General features: G+C 43.6%; 7 non-coding genes across 7 annotated transcripts; all 7 read right to left on the reverse strand.

The window, feature by feature from the left end:
• Window positions 1-13,134: 13,134 nt before the first annotated feature.
• Window positions 13,135-13,248, reverse strand: LOC140308341 (U5 spliceosomal RNA). Its single transcript, XR_011916298.1, has one exon. It is a non-coding gene; the product is annotated as a U5 spliceosomal RNA (small nuclear RNA).
• Window positions 13,249-13,636: 388 nt separating this feature from the next.
• Window positions 13,637-13,827, reverse strand: LOC140308028 (U2 spliceosomal RNA). Its single transcript, XR_011916039.1, has one exon. It is a non-coding gene; the product is annotated as a U2 spliceosomal RNA (small nuclear RNA).
• Window positions 13,828-14,133: 306 nt separating this feature from the next.
• Window positions 14,134-14,249, reverse strand: LOC140308381 (U5 spliceosomal RNA). The gene has a single exon (XR_011916333.1). It is a non-coding gene; the product is annotated as a U5 spliceosomal RNA (small nuclear RNA).
• Window positions 14,250-14,661: 412 nt separating this feature from the next.
• LOC140307955 (U2 spliceosomal RNA) lies at window positions 14,662-14,852 on the reverse strand. Its single transcript, XR_011915974.1, has one exon. It is a non-coding gene; the product is annotated as a U2 spliceosomal RNA (small nuclear RNA).
• A 308-nt stretch (window positions 14,853-15,160) lies between these two features.
• Window positions 15,161-15,274, reverse strand: LOC140308246 (U5 spliceosomal RNA). Its single transcript, XR_011916210.1, has one exon. It is a non-coding gene; the product is annotated as a U5 spliceosomal RNA (small nuclear RNA).
• A 411-nt stretch (window positions 15,275-15,685) lies between these two features.
• Window positions 15,686-15,876, reverse strand: LOC140307943 (U2 spliceosomal RNA). The gene has a single exon (XR_011915962.1). It is a non-coding gene; the product is annotated as a U2 spliceosomal RNA (small nuclear RNA).
• Window positions 15,877-16,182: 306 nt separating this feature from the next.
• On the reverse strand, window positions 16,183-16,298 carry LOC140307814 (U5 spliceosomal RNA). Its single transcript, XR_011915844.1, has one exon. It is a non-coding gene; the product is annotated as a U5 spliceosomal RNA (small nuclear RNA).
• Window positions 16,299-26,171: the final 9,873 nt, after the last annotated feature.

Consider the following 26,171-nt stretch of genomic DNA (forward strand, 5'->3'; position numbering starts at 1 on the left):
CCTGGGCGCCTCCCTGGGGAGGTGTTCCGGGCACGTCCCACTGGGAGGAGACCCCGGGGAAGACCCAGGACACGCTGGAGAGACTATGTCTCTCGGCTGGCCTGGGAACGCCTCGGGGTCCCCCCGGAAGAGCTGGAGGAAGTGGCCGGGGACAGAGACGTCTGGGTTTCTCTGCTCAAGCTGCTGCCCCCGCGACCCGACCCCCGGATAAGCGGCAGATGATGGATGGATGGATGGATCTGACATCCACACCTACTTGCAGTCGAACAGTTCTGCTCCCGCTTTTGATTATGTTTGGTTGGATATTCGAACCTTTTCTTAACTGCTTTTTACAAACTTTGGTTGGACGTTCACACCTTCTTGTAGCCAAACACATCTACAGCTGCTTTTGATGATGTATGGTTGGGCATTCGCACCATTTTTTTCCCCTTTTTTCAGGAATTATGGGTGGATATTCACATCTTCTTGCAGCGGAACACCTCCTCTCCCACTTATGATCATGTGCGGTTTGATTTTCGAAATTTTTACTTTCATGTTTTCTAGCAATTATTGATGGACATTCAGACCTTCTTGCAGCTGAACACCTCCGCTCCCGCTTTTGATCATACATTGTCGGGCATTCGCACCTTGTCTTACCAGATTTTTACAAACTTTAGTCGAACATTCACACCTTCTTGCAGCTGAACACCTCCGCTCCCGCTTTTGATGGTGTAAAGTCGGGCTTTCGAGCCTTTTCTTACCCGGTTTTTAGAAATTATGGCTGGACATTCAGACCTTGCAGCCAAACACCTCCGCTCCCTCTTTTGATCATACATGGCAAATGGATTTAATTTTAACAAGTCAGGGGTGAAACTGTTCACCTCCAACATATTTTATTTCCTACGTCATCCATCTGTGCTCGGGGCCAAGGCTGAGATAAACAAGGAGTTATCTCATAGAGAGGAACAAACAAATCCCAGCAGAAACCTTGAGGAGGAACCCCATCTGCCCCCACCCAAGAGGAACTTTGGAAAGGAGAGACATCAGAGGCAAGAAGAGAGGTCTTTATTTGCCCCAAACCCTCTCAACAGCACTAATGACCAGGACCAGGGACCAGGACCAGGACCTTCCCCAGCCCCCCAAACCCCTGACAGGTCATTGTGCTCCTCACCCTCCCTTTCTCCCTCCTCCTCCCCTCACCTGAAATTCACTGAGGAGATGATGGAACGGGTCAATGCTGGGCTTAGATCTACCCCCCAGCCCAATCCCTTTTTATCCCCCATAAACCCCCCACCAAAGCGGCCAAAGGTTCCCCGCCGAGCCCCGCCCCTACTAGAGCAGCCGAAGCGACGGAGCCCAGCCCCACCCCCTTCTGTCCCTTCACGCTGCCACCATGTACTGTCTCCGCAGTCTGATGTGTGATGTGTGAGGGGTCCAGGCTGTGTGAATTCTGACAGTCGTGACTTTTCCCAGGACAAGCTGGGACCCTGTTTATTAGAAGATCTTAAAATTTCTGTACTTTTAGGTGACAGAAGGAGAAATGTGACCCAGTCAAAACACAGAGAGTTGCACTCAAAAAGATCTTTAAATAAAGTAAACATACCTTGTGTGCCACAGACTGCACCCAAACACGAGGGGGCAAATAATACCTCTAAAACACTTAAGTTGGCTTTATTAAATGTTAGGTCTTTAGCTGGGAAAACATTCTTAATTGATGATTTTATCACTGAGCACACCCTGGATTTTATGTTTTTAACTGAAACTTGGTTGGAACAAAATAACAGTGCTGCTGTTCTTATTGAGTCAACCCCTCCTGGTTACAGTTTTATCAGCGAGGCCAGAGTGAGCAGGAAAGGAGGAGGGGTCGCAGTCTTATTCAATGAATCCTTTCAATGTAAGCAGTTATCTCCTGGAAGTTTTCAGTCCTTTGAATATATGGCTATACAGGTGAAGGCCTCAACCAGTGTCCTGTTTCTGAATATTTACAGGCCCCCTAAATACTGTTCAGATTTTTCTGAAGACCTCAGTGAACTGCTGTCTATGATCTGTGTTGATTTTGACTGTATAATTATTGTTGGTGATTTTAACATCCATATGGACAATCCTCAGGACAGAGGGACTAAAGACCTGAGTAACACTCTGGACAACTTTGGGCTGACTCAGCATATAACAGAGCCTACGCACAATAGGGGGCACACTCTAGACTTAGTGATCTCCAAGGGTCTAAGCATTTCAAAGATTACTGTGTCTGATGTGGGCCTGTCTGACCATTCCTGTGTTTTCTTTGAGAGTACGATTTCAGTGCACACAAATGTCTCAACAGCAGTGATCTCAAAACTGAAAACAGTAGTAAGATCTTTAACCAGGTTTTCTCCTTAGCACCTGCCCTGTCCGGGGGTTCAGTCAGTGAGCTCGTCAGTAGCTTTAATACTAAAATGTTAAATGTTATGGATACTATTGCTCCCATTAAGGTGAAGGTTATCTCTGGAAGGAAGAAGTCTCCATGGCGAAATTCCACACTGGTGAAAAATGGGAAAAGAGTGTGTCGGAAAGCTGAGCGCCGATGGAGAAAAACAAATCTCCAGGTTCATTATGACATCTATAAAGAGAAACTTCACTCTTATAATTTACAACTGAGGAATGCAAGGAAATCCTACTTCCCTGACATCATCACCAAAAACAGTCATAATGCTCGGGCCTTATTTGCTACAGTTGACAGGCTAACAAACCCTCCTGTGTCAGTGGCAAATGAACTCCATTCCACCATGGCCTGCAATGACTTTGCCAAATTCTTCATAGACAAAGTCCAAAATATTAGACAAGCAGTTGGTACATCAGCAGCAGGTTCAGCATATGTACTGTGTCCACCGAAAACCGGTTTAAACACCATGACACTATTTCAACCCATTAACAGTAAAGACCTGGAGGACATCTTACGTCACCTGAAGTCCTCCTCTTGCTGTTTAGACATCCTACCAACAGGTTTTTTCAAAGGGGTCTCAAAGACTTTGGAGTCAGACCTGTTACTGATTGTGAACCTGTCCTTAACGTCAGGTGTGTTTCCAGAGCCACTAAAAACAGCTGTAATTAAACCTCTGCTGAAAAAGGACAATCTTGATAAGACGCAAATGAACAACTACAGGCCCATCTCAAATCTCCCATTTTTAAGTAAGATCATTGAAAAAGCGGTTTTTCAACAGCTTAATTACTTTTTAACACAAAATAACTGCTATGATACCTTCCAGTCAGGCTTTAGACAGCACCACAGCACTGAGACTGCTCTGACCAAAGTGTTTAATGACATATGTCTGAACACAGACAGTGGAAAAATGTCAGTCTTAGTTTTACTGGATCTCAGTGCTGCCTTTGATACAGTTGACCACAATATATTACTCAAACAACTGGAGAACTGGGCTGGTCTTTCCGGAACTGTACTAAACTGGTTCAAAACATACTTAGAGAACAGGAAGTACTTTGTGTCAATAGGTAACTTTACATCTGAGCAGACAAGAATCACAAGTTCCCCAAGGTTCCATCCTGGGACCTCTTCTGTTTAACATCTACATGCTCCCACTGGCACAGATTATAAAAAACAACCAAATAAACTACCATAGCTATGCAGATGACACACAGATGTATATAACAATGTCACCAGGAGACAGAGGGCCTGTACAGGCCCTTGGAAAATGCATTGAGGAGATTAATGACTGGATGTGCCACAACTTCCTCCAGCTAAACAAAAACAAAACTGAGGTTATTGTCTTTGGAGCCAAAGATAAACGATTGAAAGTCACCACAGAGCTTCAATCTATAAATCTAAAAACGACCAACCAGGCCAGAAATCTGGGTGTAGTGATGGACTCAGACCTAAATTTGGACAAACACATTAAGGCATTAACAAAGTCAGCCTACTATCACCTTAAGAATATATCAAGGCTAAAAGATCTGATGTCTCAGCAGGACCTGGAAAAACTAGTCCATGCATTCATCTTTAGTAGGCTTGATTATTGTAATAGCATCTTTACAGGTCTGCCTAAAAAGTCAGTTAGACAACTGCAGCTCATCCAGAACTCAGCTGCTCGAGTCCTCACTAAGACCAAAAAAGTGGAGCACATCACAGTCCAGCTCTCAAGTCTTTACACTGGCTGCCTGTCCATCAGAGGATAGACTTTAAAGTTCTGATGCTGGTCTATAAAGCTCTGAATGGTCAAGGACCAAAATACATCAGTGACCTCCTGACCCACTATGAACCTTCCAGACCCCTCAGGTCATCTGGATCCGGTATTTTATCAGTTCCCAGAGTCAAAACCAGACATGGAGAAGCTGCATTCAGCTTCTATGCTCCACATGTCTGGAACAAAGTCCCAGAAAGCCTCAGATCAGCTGAAACACTCAGTGTATTTCAGTCCAGGTTGAAGACACATCTATTTTCAGCTGCATTTGAATAAGCTTGAGTTTCAAAACGGAATCATGTTTTAACTATTGATTTTATCTTTCATATATATAATTTTTTCTGATTTTATCTATTGTTCTTATTTCCTTCTTTTGTTTAAATTTTAAATCATGCTTTTTATTTCTTCTGTTTTAATGTCTCTGTGAAGCACTTTGAATCACCTTGTTGTTGAATTGTGCTATACAAATATACTTGCCTTGTCTTGCCTTGCCTTACATTGTCGGGCATTCGCACCTTGTCTTACCCGCTTTTTACAAACTATAGTCAGACATCCACACCTTCTTGCAGCTGAACCACCTCCGCTTACTGTTTTGATCATGTATGGTCTGGCAATACTACCTTTTCTTACCCGTTTGTGAGTAATTATGGCTGGACATTCACACCTACTTTCAGCAGAACACCACCTCTCTCGCTTTTGATGATGTATGGACCGGCATTCTTACCTTTTCTAACACATTTTTCAGCAATTATGGTCGCAGATTCACACCTACTCACAGACGAACAACTCCGCTCCCGCATTTGATGGTGTATAGTCGGGCATTCTCACCCTTTCTCATCAGCTTTTTGCAAATTATGATCTGACATCCACACCTACTTGCAGTCGAACAGTTCTGCTCCCGCTTTTGATTATGTTTGGTTGGATATTCGAACCTTTTCTTAACTGCTTTTTACAAACTTTGGTTGGACGTTCACACCTTCTTGTAGCCGAACACATCCACAGCTGCTTTTGATGATGTATGGTTGGGCATTCGCACCTTTTTTTTACCCATTTTTCAGGAATTATGGGTGGATATTCACACCTTCTTGCAGCTGAACACCTCCTCTCCCACTTATGATCATGTGCGGTTTGATTTTAGAAATATTTACTTTCATGTTTTCTAGCAATTATTGATGGGCATTCAGACCTTCTTTGCAGCTGAACACCTCCGCTCCCGCTTTTGATCATACATTGTCGGGCATTCATACCTTGTCTTACCAGATTTTTACAAACTTTAGTCGAACATTCACACCTTCTTGCAGCTGAACACCTCCGCTCCCGCTTTTGATGGTGTAAAGTCGGGCTTTCGAGCCTTTTCTTACCCGGTTTTTAGAAATTATGGTTGGATATTCAGACCTTGCAGCCGAACACCTCCGCTCCCTCTTTTGATCATACATTGTCGGGCATTCGCACCTTGTCTTACCCGCTTTTTACAAACTATAGTCAGACATTCACACGTTGCAGCTGAACCACCTCCGCTCCCTGTTTTGATCATGTATGGAGTGGCAATACTACCTTTTCTTACCCATTTGTGAGTAATTATGGCTGGACATTCACACCTACTTGCAGTCGAACAGCTCTGCTCCTGCTTTTGATTTTGTTTGGTTGGATATTCGAACCTTTTCTTAACTGCTTTTTACAAACTTTGGTCGGACGTTCACACCTTCTTGCAACCAAACACCTCCGCTTCCGCTTTTGATGGTATATATTCGGGAATTCGAACATTATCTTACCCGTTTTTTACAAACCATGGTCGGACTTTCACACCTTCTTGTAGCCGAACAACTCCACTCCCGCTATTGATTGTGTACAGTCGTGTAGTTTAACCTTTTCTTACCCGCTTTTAACCAACTATGGTCGGACATTCACACCGTCTACAGCGGAACACCTCCGCTTCCGCTTTTGATGGTGTATAGTCGTGCATTCGAACCTTTTCTTACCCGCTTTTTTCAAACTATGGTCGGACATTCAAACCTTCTTGTAGCCGAAAAGCTCCGCTCCCTCTTTTGATCATACATTGTCGGGCATTTGCACCTTTTCTTACCCGCTTTTTACAAACCATGGTCGGACTGTCACACCTTCTTGTAGCCGAACACATCTGCTCCCGCTATTGATTGTGTACAGTCGGGTTTTTTAACCTTTTCTTACCCGCTTTTTACCAACTCTGGTCGGACATTCACACCTTCTTACAGCGGAACACCTCCGCTCCCTCTTTTGATGGTGTATGTTCGGGCATTCGAACCTTTTCTTACCCGCTTTTTACAAACTATGCTCGGACATTCAAACCTTCTTATAGCCGAACACATCCACTCCTGCTTTTGATGATGTGTGGTTGGGCATTCGAACCCACTTCTTGCCCGCTTTTCATTAATTATGGGTGGACATTCACACCTTGTCGCAGCCAAACACCTCCGCTCCCTGTTTTGATGGTGTATGGTTGCACATTCGCACCTTTTCTCACCCGCTTTTTGCAAACTATGGTCAGCAATTCACAGCTTCCTCTCCACCATACTTGTATGGTGGGATATTCACACCCACTTGCATCCGAAGACCTCCGCCCCCACTTTTGTTGATATTTAGTCGGTCATTCGCACCTTACCCGCTTTTGGCAAACTATGGCCTTCTTGCAGCCAAACACCTCTGATCTCGCTTTTGATGATGTAAGGTTGGGCATTCAGACCTTGCTTCCCCTGCTTTTCACCAAATATAGTCGGACATTCACACCTTCTTGCAGCCGAACACTTCCGCTCCACCTTTTAGTGTTCTATCACACCTTTTTTTCACCGCATTTTATAGATTATGGTTGGAAATTCTCAACCACTCTCATCCGAAGACCTCTCCTCCCGCTTTTGTTAATATATTTGAACTTTAGTCAGACATTCACACCTTCTTGCATCTGAACCACCTCCGCTCCCTGTTTTGATCATGTATGGTCTGGCAATACTACTTTTTCTTACCCGTTTGTGAGTAATTATGGCTGGACATTCACACCTACTTTCAGCAGAACACCACCTCTCTCGCTTTTGATGATGTATGGACCGGCATTCTTACCTTTTCTAACACATTTTTCAGCAATTATGGTCGGAGATTCACACCTACTCACAGACAAACAACTCCGCTCCCGCATTTGATGGTGTATAGTCGGGCATTCTCACCCTTTCTCATCAGCTTTTTGCAAATTATGATCTGACATTAACACCTGCTTTTGATGATGTATGGTTGGGTATTCGCACCTTTTTTTAACCCATTTTTCAGGAATTATGGGTGGACATTCACACCTTCTTGCAGCTGAACACCTCCTCTCCCACTTATGATCATGTGCGGTTTGATTTTAGAAATATTTACTTTCATGTTTTCTAGCAATTATTGATGGACATTCAGACCTTCTTTGCAGCTGAACACCTCCGCTCCCGCTTTTGATCATACATTGTCGGGCATTCATACCTTGTCTTACCAGATTTTTACAAACTTTAGTCGAACATTCACACCTTCTTGCAGCTGAACACCTCCGCTCCCGCTTTTGATGGTGTAAAGTCGGGCTTTCGAGCCTTTTCTTACCCGGTTTTTAGAAATTATGGTTGGATATTCAGACCTTGCAGCCGAACACCTCCGCTCCCTCTTTTGATCATACATTGTCGGGCATTCGCACCTTGTCTTACCCGCTTTTTACAAACTATAGTCAGACATTCACACGTTGCAGCAGAACCACCTCCGCTCCCTGTTTTGATTATGTATGGAGTGGCAATACTACCTTTTCTTACCCGTTTGTGAGTAATTATGGCTGGACATTCACACCTACTTGCAGTCGAACAGCTCTGCTCCTGCTTTTGATTTTGTTTGGTTGGATATTCGAACCTTTTCTTAACTGCTTTTTACAAACTTTGGTCGGACGTTCACACCTTCTTGCAACCGAACACCTCCGCTTCCGCTTTTGATGGTATATATTCGGGAATTCGAACCTTTTCTTACCCGTTTTTTACAAACCATGGTCGGACTTTCACACCTTCTTGTAGCCAAACAACTCCACTCCCGCTATTGATTGTGTACAGTAGGGTAGTTTAACCTTTTCTTACCCGCTTTTTAACAACTATGGTCGGACATTCACACCGTCTACAGCGGAACACCTCCGCTTCCGCTTTTGATGGTGTATAGTCGGGCATTCGAACCTTTTCTTACCCGCTTTTTACAAACTATGGTCGGACATTCAAACCTTCTTGTAGCCGAAAAGCTCCGCTCCCTCTTTTGATCATACATTGTCGGGCATTTGCACCTTTTCTTACCCGCTTTTTACAAACCATGGTCGGACTGTCACACCTTCTTGTAGCCGAACACATCTGCTCCCGCTATTGATTGTGTACAGTCGGGTTTTTTAACCTTTTCTTACCCGCTTTTTACCAACTCTGGTCGGACATTCACACCTTCTTACAGCGGAACACCTCCGCTCCCTCTTTTGATGGTGTATGTTCAGGCATTCGAACCTTTTCTTACCCGCTTTTTACAAATTATGCTCGGACATTCAAACCTTCTTATAGCCGAACACATCCACTCCTGCTTTTGATGATGAGTGGTTGGGCATTCGAACCTACTTCTTGCCCGCTTTTCATTAATTATGGGTGGACATTCACACCTTGTCGCAGCCAAACACCTCCGCTCCCTGTTTTGATGGTGTATGGTTGGACATTCGCACCTTTTCTCACCCGCTTTTTGCAAACTATGGTCAGCAATTCACAGCTTCCTCTCCACCATACTTGTATGGTGGGATATTCACACCCACTTGCATCCGAAGACCTCCGCCCCCACTTTTGTTGATATTTAGTCGGTCATTCGCACCTTACCCGCTTTTGGCAAACTATGGCCTTCTTGCAGCCAAACACCTCTGATCTCGCTTTTGATGATGTAAGGTTGGGCATTCAGACCTTGCTTCACCTGCTTTTCACCAAATATAGTCGGACATTCACACCTTCTTGCAGCCGAACACTTCCGCTCCACCTTTTAGTGTTCTATCACACCTTTTTTTCACCGCATTTTATAGATTATGGTTGGAAATTCTCAACCACTCTATCCGAAGACCTCTCCTCCCGCTTTTGTTAATATATTTGAACTTTAGTCAGACATTCACACCTTCTTGCAGCTGAACCACCTCCGCTCCCTGTTTTGATCATGTATGGTCTGGCAATACTACTTTTTCTTACCCGTTTGTGAGTAATTATGGCTGGACATTCACACCTACTTTCAGCAGAACACCACCTCTCTCGCTTTTGATGATGTATGGACCGGCATTCTTACCTTTTCTAACACATTTTTCAGCAATTATGGTCGGAGATTCACACCTACTCACAGACAAACAACTCCGCTCCCGCATTTGATGGTGTATAGTCGGGCATTCTCACCCTTTCTCATCAGCTTTTTGCAAATTATGATCTGACATTAACACCTGCTTTTGATGATGTATGGTTGGGTATTCGCACCTTTTTTTTACCCATTTTTCAGGAATTATGGGTGGACATTCACACCTTCTTGCAGCTGAACACCTCCTCTCCCACTTATGATCACGTGCGGTTTGATTTTCGAAATTTTTACTTTAATTTTTTCTAGCAATTATTGATGGACATTCAGACCTTCTTGCAGCTGAACACCTCCGCTCCCGCTTTTGATCATACATTGTCGGGCATTCGCACCTTGTCTTACCAGATTTTTACAAACTTTAGTCGAACATTCACACCTTCTTGCAGCTGAACACCTCCGCTCCCGCTTTTGATGGTGTAAAGTCGGGCTTTCGAGCCTTTTCTTACCCGTTTTTTAGAAATTATGGTTGGACATTCAGACCTTGCAGCCGAACACCTCCGCTCCCTCTTTTGATTATACATTGTCGGGCATTCGCACCTTGTCTTACCCGCTTTTTACAAACTATAGTCAGACATTCACACGTTGCAGCTGAACCACCTCCGCTCCCTGTTTTGATCATGTATGGTCTGGCAATACTACCTTTTCTTACCCGTTTGTGAGTAATTATGGCTGGACATTCACACCTACTTTCAGCAGAACACCACCTCTCTCGCTTTTGATGATGTATGGACCGGCATTCTTACCTTTTCTAACACATTTTTCAGCAATTATGGTCGGAGATTCACACCTACTCACAGACGAAAAACTCCGCTCCCGCATTTGATGGTGTATAGTTGGGCATTCTCACCCTTTCTCATCAGCTTTTTGCAAATTATGATCTGACATCCACACCTACTTGCAGTCGAACAGTTCTGCTCCCGCTTTTGATTATGTTTGGTTGGATATTCGAACCTTTTCTTAACTGCTTTTTACAAACTTTGGTTGGACGTTCACACCTTCTTGTAGCCGAACACATACAGAGCTGCTTTTGATGATGTATGGTTGGGCATTCGCATCTTTTTTTTATCCATTTTTCAGGAATTATGGGTGGACATTCACACCTTCTTGCAGCTGAACACCTCCTCTCCCACTTATGATCATGTGCGGAATGATTTTCGAAATTTTTACTTTAATTTTTTCTAGCAATTATTGATGGACATTCAGACCTTCTTGCAGCTGAACACCTCCGCTCCCGCTTTTGATCATACATTGTCGGGCATTCGCACCTTGTCTTACCAGCTTTTTACAAACTTTAGTCGAACATTCACACCTTCTTGCAGCTGAACACCTCCGCTCCCGCTTTTGATGGTGTATAGTCGGGCTTTCGAGCCTTTTCTTACCCGGTTTTTAGAAATTATGGTTGGACATTCAGACCTTGCAGCCGAACACCTCCGCTCCCTCTTTTGATCATACATTGTCGGGCATTCTTACCTTTTCGCTTTTGATGATGTATGGTCCGGCATTCTTACCTTTTCTAATACATTTTTCAGCACTTATGGTCGGACATTCACACCTACTCAGAGCCGAACACCTCCGCTCCCGCATTTGATGGTGTAGAGTCGGGCATTGTCACCCTTTCTCATCAGCTTTTTGCAAATTATGATCTGACATTCAGACCTGCTTTTGATAATGTATGGTTGGGCATTGGCACCTTTTTTTACCCATTTTTCAGGAATTATGGGTGGACATTCACACCGTCTTGCAGCTGAACACCTCCTCTCCCGCTTATGATCATGTGCGGTTTGATATTCGAAAATTTTCTTTCATGTTTTAAAGAAATTATTGATGGACATTCAGACCTTCTTGCAGCTGAACCCCTCTGCTCGCGCTTTTGATGGTGTATAGTCGGGCATTCGCACCTTGTCTTACCCGCTTTTTACAAACTTTAGTCGGACATTCAGACCTTCTTGCAGCTGAACCACCTCCGCTCCCTGTTTTGATCATGTATGGTCTGGCAATACTACCTTTTCTTACCCGTTTGTGAGTAATTTTGGCTGGACATTCACACCTACTCACAACCGAACAACTCCGCTACCGCATTTGATGGTGTATAGTCGGGCATTCTCACCCTTTCTCATCAGCTTTTTCCAAATTATGATCTGACATTCACACCTACTTGCAGTCGAAAAGCTCTGCTCCCGCTTTTGATTATGTTTGGTTGGATATTCGAACCTTTTCTTAACTGCTTTTTACAAACTTTGTTCGGAGGTTCACGTCTTCTTGAAGCCGAACACCTCCGCTTCCGCTTTTGATGGTGTACAGTCGGGCATTTTAACCTTTTCTTACCCGCTTTTTACCAACTATGGTCGGACATTCACACCTTACAGCGGAACACCTCCGCTCCCTCTTTTGATGGTGTATATTCGGGCATTCGAACCTTTTCTTACCCGCCTTTTAAAAACTATGGTCGGACATTCAAACCTTCTTGTAGCCGAACACATCCACTCCTGCTTTTGATGATGTATGGTTGGGCATTCGCACCTTTTCTTAACCATTTTTCAGTAATTATTGGTGGACATTCAGACCTTCTTGCAGCTGAACACCTCCGCTCCCGCTTTTGATGGTGTATAGTCGGGCTTTCGAGCCTTTTCTTCCCCGGTTTTTAGAAATTATGGTTGGACATTCAGACCTTGCAGCCGAAAACCTCCGCTCCCTCTTTTGATCATACATTGTTGGGCATTCGCACCTAGTCTTACGCGCTTTTTACAAACTTTAGTCAGAAATTCACACCTTGCAGCTGAACCACCTCCGCTCCCTGTTTTGATCATGTATTGTCTGGCAATACTACCATTTCTTACCCGTTTGTGAGTAATCTTCTAAAAGGTCCTCCTCGGCTGTTGACCTTCGGGGAGGTGAGTACCTTCACTAGACTCACCTGTCTGCTCTTCCTCCTCATTTAGCGTAGCTCCACCCTCTGCCTGTGAATTCTCACAGACTTCAGCACTGAGTGGTGAGGCCTCTACAGGCCCCTCTCCTTTTTGCTCCTCACTTCCAATCCAAGCTTTTAGCGGGAAGTTTGAATTTATTGGGTCAACCTCTTCACTTTGTTCACCAACTGCCACCTCTGGTCCTTCTCTTTGTTGGCTTGACTGTGGCTTTACCGTCTTTAATTTGTTGGCAAAAGATTTAGGGCAATCTCAGAAGAGGTGATTTAATTCTCCACAGAGATTACATTTCCTGCCATTTGGACACTCTCCAAAAGTGTCCCCAATTTCTCTGCACTTCCCACATATCACCTTGGTACAAGCCTCAACCAGGTGCCCATGCTCACCACACTTGCGGCAGAGCTTGGGCTGCCCCTGGTACTGGATGTAACCTCGGTTTTCGAGGTGGCCAGAGTGTCACTTTGCATCTCCGCCCACCCGCTGCACTGAGCACTCTTCAGCCCTTTTAAATGGTATAACTTTGCACTCCCGCACGCTCCAGCGAGCACCATTCAAGCAACAACTTTGCACTCCAGCTTCAAACATCGGCACAGTCGCAACAAGTAAGGCGACTCTACTCAGAGAAGTCACTCTGCACAGTAACAAGATTTCTTTTGCACAGACAGAAAGGGCTTCACCCGCAAAGGTAAAGCCTGCCAAAAATAGCAACAACTCATTAGTGCTGCTCTCCACGGAAGTCTTTAGTAAAAGGCGAAAGACTTGTACATTATGAAGAGAAACCAGAGTACGATTATCTGTCACTGCGGGAGCAGGGCATCAGGCTAGTTGGCATAGCCACCTTCCCCATGGTGAGCTTTGCTTGGTTGAGACGCTTGCTCCCCCTCCTTGCTCCTCGGCTGACCAAGTAGGAAAAATCGGGCCCTATTCGATGGCTGCCTTGTCTTTTACTCTGTGCAAAAGACAAGGCAGCCACAAACACCACGGGAACACCGTATTGAGGCTTTGTTCTGACCGCTCATTCAGTGTCGCGTTTCTTTCAAGCAATTCTCCCGGTTAGCCCGCACTCGGCTCGCCCCCAGAGCTGTGTTAAAGTCTACTTCGCATTCACTCTCTTTTCTCAGCAGACTAAAAGAAACTTCCATCCTGCACCACTGTTTGCTTTTTCACAAGAGCAGAGAAGAGCGCACCGTTCCCAGCGGCACTGCAGTACTGGGTCGATGCTTGGAGTGAACGGAGCAAGCTCCTTTTTCAACTCCTATTGCTAAAAATCCATTTAATATGTAGTCCTCGTACAAAGGCCATATCAGATATTAAACTGATAAGAACAGGTACTACACTTGATCTTAGCCAAAAGGCCGAGTAGCGATAACTGTCCACTGGTTCACGTCCGAGGGCCCTTCCTGGCACAATGCGCACTTGTAGCGGTGTTCTTTTTATGGCCAGAGGTGGCCAGAGTGTCACTTTGCACCTCCGCCCACCCGCTGCACTGAGCACTCTTCAGCCCTTTTAAATGGTATAACTTTGCACTCCCGCACGCTCCAGCAAGCACCATCCAAGCAACAACGTTGCACTCCAGCTTCAAACATCGGCACAGTTGCAACAAGTAAGGCGACTCTACTCAGAGAAGTCACTCTGCACAGTAACAAGATTTATTTTGCACAGACGGAAAGGGCTTCACCCGCAAAGGTAATGCCTGCCAAAAATAGAAACAACTCATTAGTGCTGCTTTCCACGGAAGTCTTTAGTAAAAGGCGAAAGACTTGTACGCTATGAAGAGAAACCAGAGTACGATTATCCGTCACTGCGGGAGCAGGGCATCAGGCTAGTTGGCATAGCCACCTTCCCCATGGTGAGCTTTGCTTGGTTGAGACGCTTGCTCCCCCCCTTGCTCCTCGGCTGACCAAGTAGGAACAATCGGGCCCTATTCGATGGCTGCCTTGTCTTTTACTCTGTGCAAAAGACAAGGCAGCAACAAAAACACCACGGGAAAACCGTATTGAGGCTTTGTTCTGACCGCTCATTCAGTGTTGCGTTTCTTTCAAGCAATTCTCCCGGTTAGCCCGCACTCGGCTCACCCCCAGAGCTGTGTTAAAGTCTACTTCGCATTCACTCTCTTTTCTCAGCAGACTAAAAGAAAGTTTCATCTTGGGCTCCCTGAAACTTCCATCCTGCACCACTGTTTGCTTTTTCACAAGAGCAGAGAAGAGCGCACCGTTCCCAGCGGCACTGCAGTACCGGGTCGATGCTTGGAGTGAACGGAGCAAGCTCCTTTTTCAACTCCTATTGCTAAAAATCCATTTAATATGTAGTCCTCGTACAAAGGCCATATCAGATATTAAACTGATAAGAACAGGTACTACACTTGATCTTAGCCAAAAGGCAGAGAAGCGATAACTGTCCACTGGTTCACGTCCGAGGGCCCTTCCTGGCACAATGCGCACTTGTAGCGGTGTTCTTTTTATGGCCAGAGGTGGCCAGAGTGTCACTTTGCACCTCCGCCCACCCGCTGCACTGAGCACTCTTCAGCCCTTTTAAATGGTATTACTTTGCACTCCCGCACGCTCCAGCAAGCACCATTCAAGCAACAACGTTGCACTCCAGCTTCAAACATCGGCACAGTCGCAACAAGTAAGGCGACTCTACTCAGAGAAGTCACTCTGCACAGTAACAAGATTTCTTTTGCACAGACAGAAAGGGCTTCACCCGCAAAGGTAAAGCCTGCCAAAAATAGAAACAACTCATTAGTGCTGCTTTCCACGGAAGTCTTTAGTAAAAGGCGAAAGACTTGTACGTTATGAAGAGAAACCAGAGTACGATTATCCGTCACTGCGGGAGCAGGGCATCAGGCTAGTTGGCATAGCCACCTTCCCCATGGTGAGCTTTGCTTGGTTGAGACGCTTGCTCCCCCTCCTTGCTCCTCGGCTGACCAAGTAGGAAAAATCGGGCCCTATTCGATGGCTGCCTTGTCTTTTACTCTGTGCAAAAGACAAGGCAGCCACAAACACCACGGGAACACCGTATTGAGGCTTTGTTCTGACCGCTCATTCAGTGTCGCGTTTCTTTCAAGTAATTCTCCCGGTTAGCCCGCACTCGGCTCGCCCCCAGAGCTGTGTTAAAGTCTACTTCGCATTCACTCTCTTTTCTCAGCAGACTAAAAGAAAGTTTCATCTTGGGCTCCCTGAAACTTCCATCCTGCACCACTGTTTGCTTTTTCACAAGAGCAGAGAAGAGCGCACCGTTCCCAGCGGCACTGCAGTACCGGGTCGATGCTTGGAGTGAACGGAGCAAGCTCCTTTTTCAACTCCTATTGCTAAAAATCCATTTAATATGTAGTCCTCGTACAAAGGCCATATCAGATATTAAACTGATAAGAACAGGTACTACACTTGATCTTAGCCAAAAGGCCGAGAAGCGATAACTGTCCACTGGTTCACGTCCGAGGGCCCTTCCTGGCACAATGCGCACTTGTAGCGGTGTTCTTTTTATGGCCATAGGTGGCCAGAGTGTCACTTTGCACCTCCGCCCACCCGCTGCACTGAGCACTCTTCAGCCCTTTTAAATGGTATAACTTTGCACTCCCGCACGCTCCAGCAAGCACCATCCAAGCAACAACGTTGCACTCCAGCTTCAAACATCGGCACATTTGCAACAAGTAAGGCGACTCTACTCAGAGAAGTCACTCTGCACAGTAACAAGATTTCTTTTGCACAGACGGAAAGGGCTTCACCCGCAAAGGTAATGCCTGCCAAAAATAGAAACAACTCATTAGTGCTGCTTTCCACAGAAGTCTTTAGTAAAAGGCGAAAGACTTGTACGTTATGAAGAGAAACCAGAGTACGATTATCCGTCACTGCGGGAGCAGGGCATCAGGCTAGTTGGCATAGCCACCTTCCCCATGGTGAGCTTTGCTTGGTTGAGACGCTTGCTCCCCCCCTTGCTCCTCGGCTGACCAAGTAGGAACAATCGGGCCCTATTCGATGGCTGCCTTGTCTTTTACTCTGTGCAAAAGACAAGGCAGCAACAAAAACACCACAGGAAAACCGTATTGAGGCTTTGTTCTGACCGCTCATTCGGTGTCGCGTTTCTTTCAAGCAATTCTCCCGGTTAGCCCACACTCGGCTCGCTCCTAGAGCCGTGTTAAAGTCTACTTCGCATTCATTCTTGTTTCTCAGCAGACTCTTGGGATTTTATCTATAAAATGAATTCCTTCACTCAAACTATGTTAAAACTGCTTTGTTCTTCATATTTACCATGTCTAGAAAGATTTAAACAAAAAAAACAACGTTGTACTTTGCAGTAAAAGACAGAGCAAATCTAAAGTTTCATGAATCCGAGAATAAGCTTACTTTCATGAGTTCTTCACGATTTGGGATTTTGCTATAAAATGAATTCCTTCACTCAAACTAAATTAAAACTGCTAAACCGCTAATCTGTTACATGTAAGGCAGATGTCAAATTCACCGAAATAGGATCTAAGGGTATTCGGCCAATCGAGCTGTAGCAGCTTCGGTAAAAGAGTATAAGTTGAAGAGTTTGTGAATAAAGGTGTGCGCACACATAGTGAGCTGTAGGAAAATAGGCAGGGAGCAATGCCGGCTGGGGTATATGTTCTTGTATGTTGTCTGACTGTTTGATTTGAATGTGTTGTGTAAGTGTCCTGTTGAATGTTACATGTTTGGGCTTTGACACGCTTCACTGTGGTTGTTAATTGTGTGGTGTGTCCTGAAATGTTATATGTTTGGGCTGTGTGACATGCTTAATGCTTGTCAGTAGCTACCCACTTATTCATATATAGCAACTGACAACATAAGAAGTCCGGACATACTTTGATAGTAGTTGTAGAAGTATCCTTATTGATAATAGATAAACTAATTCATAGTGATAGAACAGTAGATGAACAGGTGCCTGCACATGTCTCACGAAAATAAAATGGGTGTATGATTGCTGACGGCAGAGCAATACTGCCAAACTTATGAGTTCTTGTGGCAAACTTGATTCAGTGTCTTGACGTGTATACGCTGTTTCGCTGACTTGATTGTCACAAGAAACAAAGTGTGTTTGATAAGATCCGACCATTTTATTACGGGAGGATCAGTATCAGTATTCGGCTGCAAGTAGGTGTGAATGTCCAACCATAATTTGTAAAAAGCGGGTAAGAAAAGGTTCTCATGCCCGACTATACATTAACAAAAGCGGGAGGAGAGGTCTTCGGATGAGAGTGGGTAAGAATTTCCAACCATAATCTATAAAATGCGGTGAAGAAAAAGGTGTGAATGCTACATAGAACACTCAAAAGTGGAGCGGAAGTGTTCGGCTGCAAGAAGGTGTGAATGTCCGACTATATTTGGTGAAAAGTAGGTGAAGCAAGGTCTGAATGCCCAACCTTACATCATCAAAAGCGAGATCAGGTGTTTGGCTGCAAGAAGGCCATAGTTTGCCAAAAGGTGCGAATGACCGACTAAATATCAACAAAAGTGGGGGTGGAGGTCTTCGGATGCAAGTGGGTGTGAATATCCCACCATACAAGTATGGTGGAGAGGAAGCTGTGAATGGCCGACCATAGTAAAAAGCGGGTGAGAAAAGGTGCGAATGTCCACCATTATACACCATCAAAACAGGGAGCGGAGGTGTTTGGCTGCGACAAGGTGTGAATGTCCACCCATAATTAATGAAAAGCGGGCAACAAGTAGGTTTGAATGCCCAACCATACATCATCAAAATAAGGAGCGGAGGTGTTCCGTTGTAAGAAGTTATGAATGTCCGACCATAGTTGGTAAAAAGCGGGTAAGAAAAGGTTAAAATACCCGACTGTACACAATCAATAGCGGGAGCGGAGTTGTTCGGCTACTAAAAGGTGTGAAAGTCCGACCAAGTTTTGTAAAAAGCGGGTAAGAAAAGGTGCGAATGCCCGACAATTTATGATCAAAAGAGGGAGCGGAGTTGTTCAGCTGCAAGAAGGTCTGAATGTCCATCAATAATTGCTAGAAAAAATTAAAGTAAAAATTTTGAAAATCAAACCGCACATGAGAGGAGGTGTTCGGCTGCAACAAGGTGTGAATGTCCACCCATAATTACTGAAAAATGGGTAAAAAAAAGGTGCGAATACCCAACCATACATCATCAAAAGCAGCTGTGGATGTGTTCGGCTACAAGAAGGTTTGAACGTCCAACCAAAGTTTGTAAAAAGCAGTTAAGAAAAGTTTCGAATATCCAACCAAACATAATCAAAAGCGGGAGCAGAACTGTTCGACTGCAAGTAAGTGTGAATGTCAGATCATAATTTGCAAAAAGCTGATGAGAAAGGGTGAGAATGCCCGACTATACACCATCAAATGCGGGAGCGGAGTTGTTCGTCTGTTAGTAGGTGTGAATCTCCGACCATAATTGCTGAAAAATGTGTTAGAAAAGGTAAGAATGCCGGTCCATACATCATCAAAAGCGAGAGAGGTGGTGTTCTGCTTAAAGTAGGTGTGAATGTCCAGCCATAATTACTCACAAACGGGTAAGAAAAGGTAGTATTGCCAGACCATACATGATCAAAACAGGGAGCGGAGGTGGTTCAGCTGCAAGAAGGTGTGACTGTCCGACTAAAGTTCAAATATATTCACAAAAGCGGGAGGAGAGGTCTTCGGATGAGAGTGGTTGAGAATTTCCAACCATAATCCATAAAATGCGGTGAAAAAAAGGTGTGATAGAACACTAAAAGGTGGAGCAGACGTGTTCCGCTGTAAGAAGGTGTGAATGTCCGACCATAGTTTGTAAAAAGCGGGTAAGAAAAGGTTAAAATACCCGACTGTACACCACCAATAGCGGGAGCAGGGTTGTTCGGGTACAAGAAGGTGTGAAAGTCCACCCATGGTTTGTAAAAAGCGGGTAAGAAAAGGTTCGAATGCCCGAATATATACTATCAAAAGCGGAAGCGGAGGTGTTCGGCTGCAAGAAGGTGTGAACGTCCGACCAAAGTTCGTAAAAAGCAGTTAAGAAAAGGTTCGAATATCCAACCAAACATAATCAAAAGCGGGAGCAGAGCTGTTCGACTGCAAGTAGGTGTGAATGTCAGATCATAATATGCGAAAAGCTGATGAGAAAGGGTGAGAATACCAGACTATACACCATCAAATGCGGGAGCGGAAGTGTTTGGCTGTGAGTAGGTGTGAATGTCCGACCATAATTGCTGAAACATGTGTTAGAAAAGGTAAGAATGCTGGACCATACATCATCAAAAGCGGGAGAGGTGGTGTTCGGCTGCAAGAAGGTGTGAAAGTCCGACCTTGGTTTGTAAAAAGCGGGTAAGAAACCAAAAGAAACCAAAGTTTGTAAAAAGTAGTGAAAAGGTAGAAAAAGCTTTTCGTGAGTTTTGCATGATTTGGGATTTTGCTTATAAAATGCATTCCTTCACTCAAACTATGTTAAAACCGATTTGTCCTTCATATTTACCATGTCTAGAAAGATTTAAACAAAAAAAACAACGTTGTACTTTGCAGTAAAAGAAAGAGCAAATCTAAAGTTTTAGGAATCCGAGTATAAGCTTGCTTTCATGAGTTCTGCACGATTTCGGATTTTGCTATAAAATGACTTGCTTTGCTCAAACCAATTCCAAACCACCCGACTTTATCCTTTTAATGGTTCTCACCTTCTCAACACTAAATGTGAGAAGTGTGAAATCAAAGACAATAGCCCAGAGTATTATATCCTTCTTAGACTCCATAAAATCAGATGTGTTTTTAATACAAGAATGTGGACTACCTTTTTTGAAAAACCATAGACAATGGGAAGAAATGTGGCCCCATTTATCGATATGGAGTGGCTCAAATAAAAATAAAAATGATGGTGTGGCCATTCTAATTAAAAATCTGCATGTTCTGGTGAAAGGTAGCACAGTGGTGAGAGACGGACGGGCACTTTTAGCACACTTGAATTTTATGGGGCAAGACTTTAACCTCTTAAATATTTATGGTTTCAATGGAAAAAATGACAGGTATGACCTTTTAGAAGATTACTCACAAACGGGTAAGAAATGGTAGTATTGCCAGACAATACATGATCAAAACAGGGAGCGGAGGTGGTTCAGCTGCAAGGTGTGAATTTCTGACTAAAGTTTGTAAAAAGCGCGTAAGACAAGGTGCGAATGCCCAACAATGTATGATCAAAAGAGGGAGCGGAGGTTTTCGGCTGCAAGGTCTGAATGTCCAACCATAATTTGTAAAAACCGGGGAAGAAAAGGCTCGAAAGCCCGACTATACACCATCAAAAGCGGGAGCGGAGGTGTTCAGCTGCAAGAAGGTCTGAATGTCCACCAATAATTACTGAAAAATGGTTAAGAAAAGGTGCGAATGCCCAACCATACATCATAAAAAGCAGGAGTGGATGTGTTCGGCTACAAGAAGGTTTGAATGTCCGACCATAGTTTTTAAAAGGCGGGTAAGAAAAGGTTCGAATGCCCGAACATACACCATCAAAAGAGGGAGCGGAGGTGTTCCGCTGTAAGAAGGTGTGAATGTCCGACCATAGTTGGTAAAAAGCGGGTAAGAAAAGATTAAAATGCCCGACTGTACACCATCAAAAGCGGAGGTGTTTGGCTTCAAGAAGACGTGAACCTCCGAACAAAGTAAGTAAAAAGCAGTTAAGAAAAGGTTCGAATATCCAACCAAACATAATCAAAAGCGGGAGCAGAGCTGTTCGACTGCAAGTAGGTGTGAATGTCAGATCATAATTTGCAAAAAGCTGATGAGGAAGGGTGAGAATGCCCGACTATACACTATCAAATGCGGTAGCGGAGTTGTTCGGCTGTGAGTAGGTGTGAATGTCCAGCCAAAATTACTCACAAACGGGTAAGAAAAGGTAGTATTGCCAGACCATACATGATCAAAACAGGGAGCGGAGGTGGTTCAGCTGCAAGAAGGTCTGAATGTCCGACTAAAGTTTGTAAAAAGCGGGTGAGACAAGGTGCGAATGCCCGACAATGTATGATCAAAAGAGGGAGCGGAGCTGTTAGGTTGCAAGAAGGTCTGAATGTCCAACCATAATTTGTAAAAACCGGGAAGAAAAGGCTCGAAAGCCCGACTATACACCATCAAAAGCGGGAGCGGAGGTGTTCAGCTGCTAGAAGGTCTGAATGTCCACCAATAATTACTGAATAATGGTTAAGAAAAGGCGCGAATGCCCAACCATACATCATCAAAAGCAGGAGTGGATGTGTTCGGCTACAAGAAGGTTTGAATGTCCGACCATAGTTTTTAAAAGGCGGGTAAGAAAAGGTTCGAATGCCCGATCATACAACATCAAAAGAGGGAGCGGAGGTGTTCCGCTGTAAGAAGGTGTGAATGTCCGACCATAGTTGGTAAAAAGCGGGTAAGAAAAGGTTAAAATGCCCGACTGTACACCATCAAAAGCGGATGCGGAGTTGTTCGGCTGCAAGAAGGTGTGAACGTCCGACCAAAGTTTGTAAAAAGCAGTTAAGAAAAGGTTCGAATATCCAACCAAACAAAATGAAAAGTGGGAGCAGAGCTGTTCGACTGCAAGTAGGTGTGAATGTCCAGCCATAATTACTCACAACCGGGTAAGAAAAGGTAGTATTGCCAGACCATACATAATCAAAACAGGGAGCAGAGGTGGTTCAGCTGCAACGTGTGAATGTCTGACTATAGTTTGTAAAAAGCGGGTAAGACAAGGTGCGAATGCCCGACAATGTATGATCAAAAGAGGGAGCGGAGGTGTTCGGCTGCAAGGTCTGAATGTCCAACCATAATTTCTAAAAACCAGGTAAGAAAAGGCTCGAATGCCCGACTATACACCATCAAAAGCGGAAGCGGAGGTGTTCGGCTTCAAGAAGACGTGTACTTCCGAACAAAATTTGTAAAAAGCAGTTACGAAAAGGTTCGAATATCCAACCAAACATAATCAAAAGCGGGAGCAGAGCTGTTCGACTGCAAGTAGGTGTGAATGTCAGATCATAATTTGCAAAAAGCTGATGAGAAAGGGTGAGAATGCCCGACTATACACCATCAAATGCGGTAGCGGAGTTTTTCGGCTTTGAGTAGGTGTGAATGTCCAGCCAAAATTACTCACAAACGGGTAAGAAAAGGTAGTATTGCCAGACCATACATGATCAAAACAGAAAGCGAAGGTGGTTCAGCTGCAAGAAGGTCTGAATGTCCGACTAAAGTTTGTAAAAAGCGCGTAAGACAAGGTGCGAATGCCAGACAATGTATGATCAAAAGAGGGAGCGGAGGTGTTAGGTTGCAAGAAGGTCTGAATGTCCAACCATAATTTGTAAAAACCGTGAAGAAAAGGCTCGAAAGCCCTACTATACACCATCAAAAGCGCGAGCAGAGGGGTTCAGCTGCAAGAAGGTCTGAATGTCCATCAATAATTTCTTTAAAACATGAAAGAAAATTTTCGAATATCAAACCGCACATGATCATAAGCGGGAGAGGATGTTTTCAGCTGCAAGACGGTGTGAATGTCCACCCATAATTCCTGAAAAATGGGTAAAAAAAGGTGCGAATGCCCAACCATACATTATCAAAAGCAGCTGTGAATATCAGATCATAATTTGCAAAAAGCTGATGAGAAAGAGTGAGAATGCCCGACTATACACCATCAAATGCGGGAGCGGAGGTGTTCGGCTCTGAGTAGGTGTGAATGTCCGACCATAATTGCTGAAAAATGTGTTAGAAAAGGTAAGAATGCCGGTCCATACATCATCAAAAGCGAGAGAGGTGGTGTTCTGCTGAAAGTAGGTGTGAATGTCCAGCCATAATTACTCACAAACGGGTAAGAAAAGGTAGTATTGCCAGACCATACATGATCAAAACAGGGAGCGGAGGTGGTTCAGCTGCAAGAAGGTGTGAATGTCCGACTAAAGTTCAAATATATTCACAAAAGCGGGAGGAGAGGTCTTCGGATGAGAGTGGTTGAGAATTTCCAACCATAATCCATAAAATGCGGTGAAAAAAAGGTGTGATAGAACACTAAAAGGTGGAGCAGACGTGTTCCGCTGTAAGAAGGTGTGAATGTCCGACCATAGTTTGTAAAAAGCGGGTAAGAAAAGGTTAAAATACCCGACTGTACACCACCAATAGCGGGAGCAGGGTTGTTCGGGTACAAGAAGGTGTGAAAGTCCACCCATGGTTTGTAAAAAGCGGGTAACAAAAGGTTCGAATGCCCGAATATATACTATCAAAAGCGGAAGCGGAGGTGTTCGGCTGCAAGAAGGTGTGAACGTCCGACCAAAGTTTGTAAAAAGCAGTTAAGAAAAGGTTCGAATATCCAACCAAACAAAATCAAAAGCGGGAGCAGAGCTGTTCGACTGCAAGTAGGTGTGAATATCAGATCATATGCAAAAAGTTGATGAGAAAGGGTGAGAATGCCTGACTAAACACCATCAAATGCGGGAGCGGAAGTGTTTGGCTGTGAGTAGGTGTGAATGTCCGACCATAATTGCTTAAAAATGTGTTAGAAAAGGTAAGAATGCTGGACCATACATCATCAAAAGCGGGAGAGGTGGTGTTCGGCTGCAAGAAGGTGTGAAAGTCCGACCATGGTTTGTAAAAAGCGGGTAAGAAAAGGTTTGAATGCCCGAATATACACCATCAAAAGTGGAAGCGGAATTGTTCGGCTGCAAGAAGGTGTGAACGTCCGACCAGTTTGTAAAAAGCAGTGAAAAGCGAGAAAAAGCTTTTCGTTAGTTTTGCATGATTTGGGATTTTGCTTATAAAATGCATTCCTTCACTCAAACTATGTTAAAACTGATTTGTCCTTCATATTTACCTTGTCTAGAAAGATTTAAACAAAAAAAAACCCAACGTACTTTGCAGTAAAAGAAAGAGCAAATCTAAGATCTAAAAGTTTCAGGAATCCGAGTATAAGCTTGCTTTCATGAGTTCTTCACGATTTCGGATTTTGCTACAAAATGAATTGCTTTGCTCAAACCAAGTTAAACCTGCTTTGTCCTTCCATATTTATCAATGTCGAGATAGATTTAAACAAAACAAAAAAAACACGTTGTACTTTGCAATATTCACTCAAACTATTCACTCAAACTATGTTAAAACTGCTTTGACATTGATAAATATGAAGACAAAGCAATTTTAACTTGGTTTGAGCAAAGCAATTCATTTTATAGGAAAATCCGAAATCATGCAGAACGTATGAAAATAAGCTTATTCTCGGATTCCTGTGCCTTCAGTGTTGCTCTTTCTTCTACTGCAATATACAATGTTGTTCTTTGTTGAAGTCGATCTAGACATTGATAAATATGAAGTTAAAAGCAGTTTTAACATAGTTTGAGTGAAGGAATTCATTTTATAGCAAAATCCCAAATCATGCAGAACGTATGAAAAGAAGCTTATTCTCGGATTCCTGATCCTTCAGTGTCTCTCTTTCTTCTACTGCAATATACAATGTTGTTCTTTGTTGAAGTCGATCTAGACATTGATAAATATGAAGGACAAAGAAGTTTTCACTTGGTTTGAGTGAAGGAATTCATTTTATACATAAAATCCCAAATCATGCAGAACGTATGAAAGTAAGCTTATTCTCGGATTCTTGATCCTTCAGTGTTGCTCTTTCTTCTACTGCAAAATCCAATGTTGTTCTTTGTTGAAGTCGATCTAGATATTGATAAATATGAAGTTAAAAGCAGTTCTAACATAGTTTGAGTGAAGGAATTCATTTTATAGCAAAATCCCAAATCATGCAGAACTCATGAAAAGAAGCTTATTCTCGGATTCCTGATCCTTCAGTGTCTCTCTTTCTTCTACTGCAAAATCTAATGTTGTTCTTTGTTGAAGTCGATCTAGACATTGATAAATATGAAGGTAAAAGCCGTTTTACCATAGTTTGATTGAAGGAATGCATTTTATAAGCAAAATCCCAAATCATGCAGAACTCATGAAAAGAAGCTTATTCTCGGATTCCTGATCCTTCAGTGTCTCTCTTTCTTCTACTGCAATATACAATGTTGTTCTTTGTTGAAGTCGATCTAGACATTGATAAATATGAAGGACAAAGAAGTTTTCACTTGGTTTGAGTGAAGGAATTCATTTTATAGCAACATCCCAAATCATGCAGAACGTATAAAAATAAGCTTATTTTCGGATTCCTGTTCCTTCAGTGTTACTCTTTCTTCTACTGCAATATACAATGTTGTTCTTTGTTGAAGTCGATCTAGACATTGATAAATATGAAGGTAAAAGCAGTTTTAACATAGTTTGAGTGAAGGAATTCATTTTATAGCAAAATCCCAAATCATGCAGAACGTATGAAAATAAGCTTATTCTCGGATTCCTGATCCTTCAGTGTCTCTCTTTCTTCTACTGCAAAATCTAATGTTGTTCTTTGTTGAAGTCGATCTAGACATTGATAAATATGAAGGTAAAAGCCGTTTTACCATAGTTTGATTGAAGGAATGCATTTTATAAGCAAAATCCCAAATCATGCAGAACTCATGAAAAGCTTTTTCTCGGATTTCTGAACCTTTCTTTCTTTTACTGCAAAATACTACGTTGTTTTTTGTTCAAATCTATCTAGACATTTATAAATACCAGCCGAACATCTCTGCTGCCGCTTTTGATAATTTATGGTTTGGCATTCTTACCTTTTCTTACCCGTTTGTGAGTAATTATGGCTGGATATTCACACCTTCTTGCAGCCGAACACCACCTCTCCCGCTTTTGATGATGTATGGGCCGGCATTCTTACCTTTTCT

This window comes from Leuresthes tenuis, unplaced genomic scaffold, assembly GCF_036924035.1.
Source record: "Leuresthes tenuis unplaced genomic scaffold, fLeuTen1.0.hap1 SCAF_5, whole genome shotgun sequence".
NCBI classification, from domain to species: domain Eukaryota; kingdom Metazoa; phylum Chordata; class Actinopteri; order Atheriniformes; family Atherinopsidae; genus Leuresthes; species Leuresthes tenuis.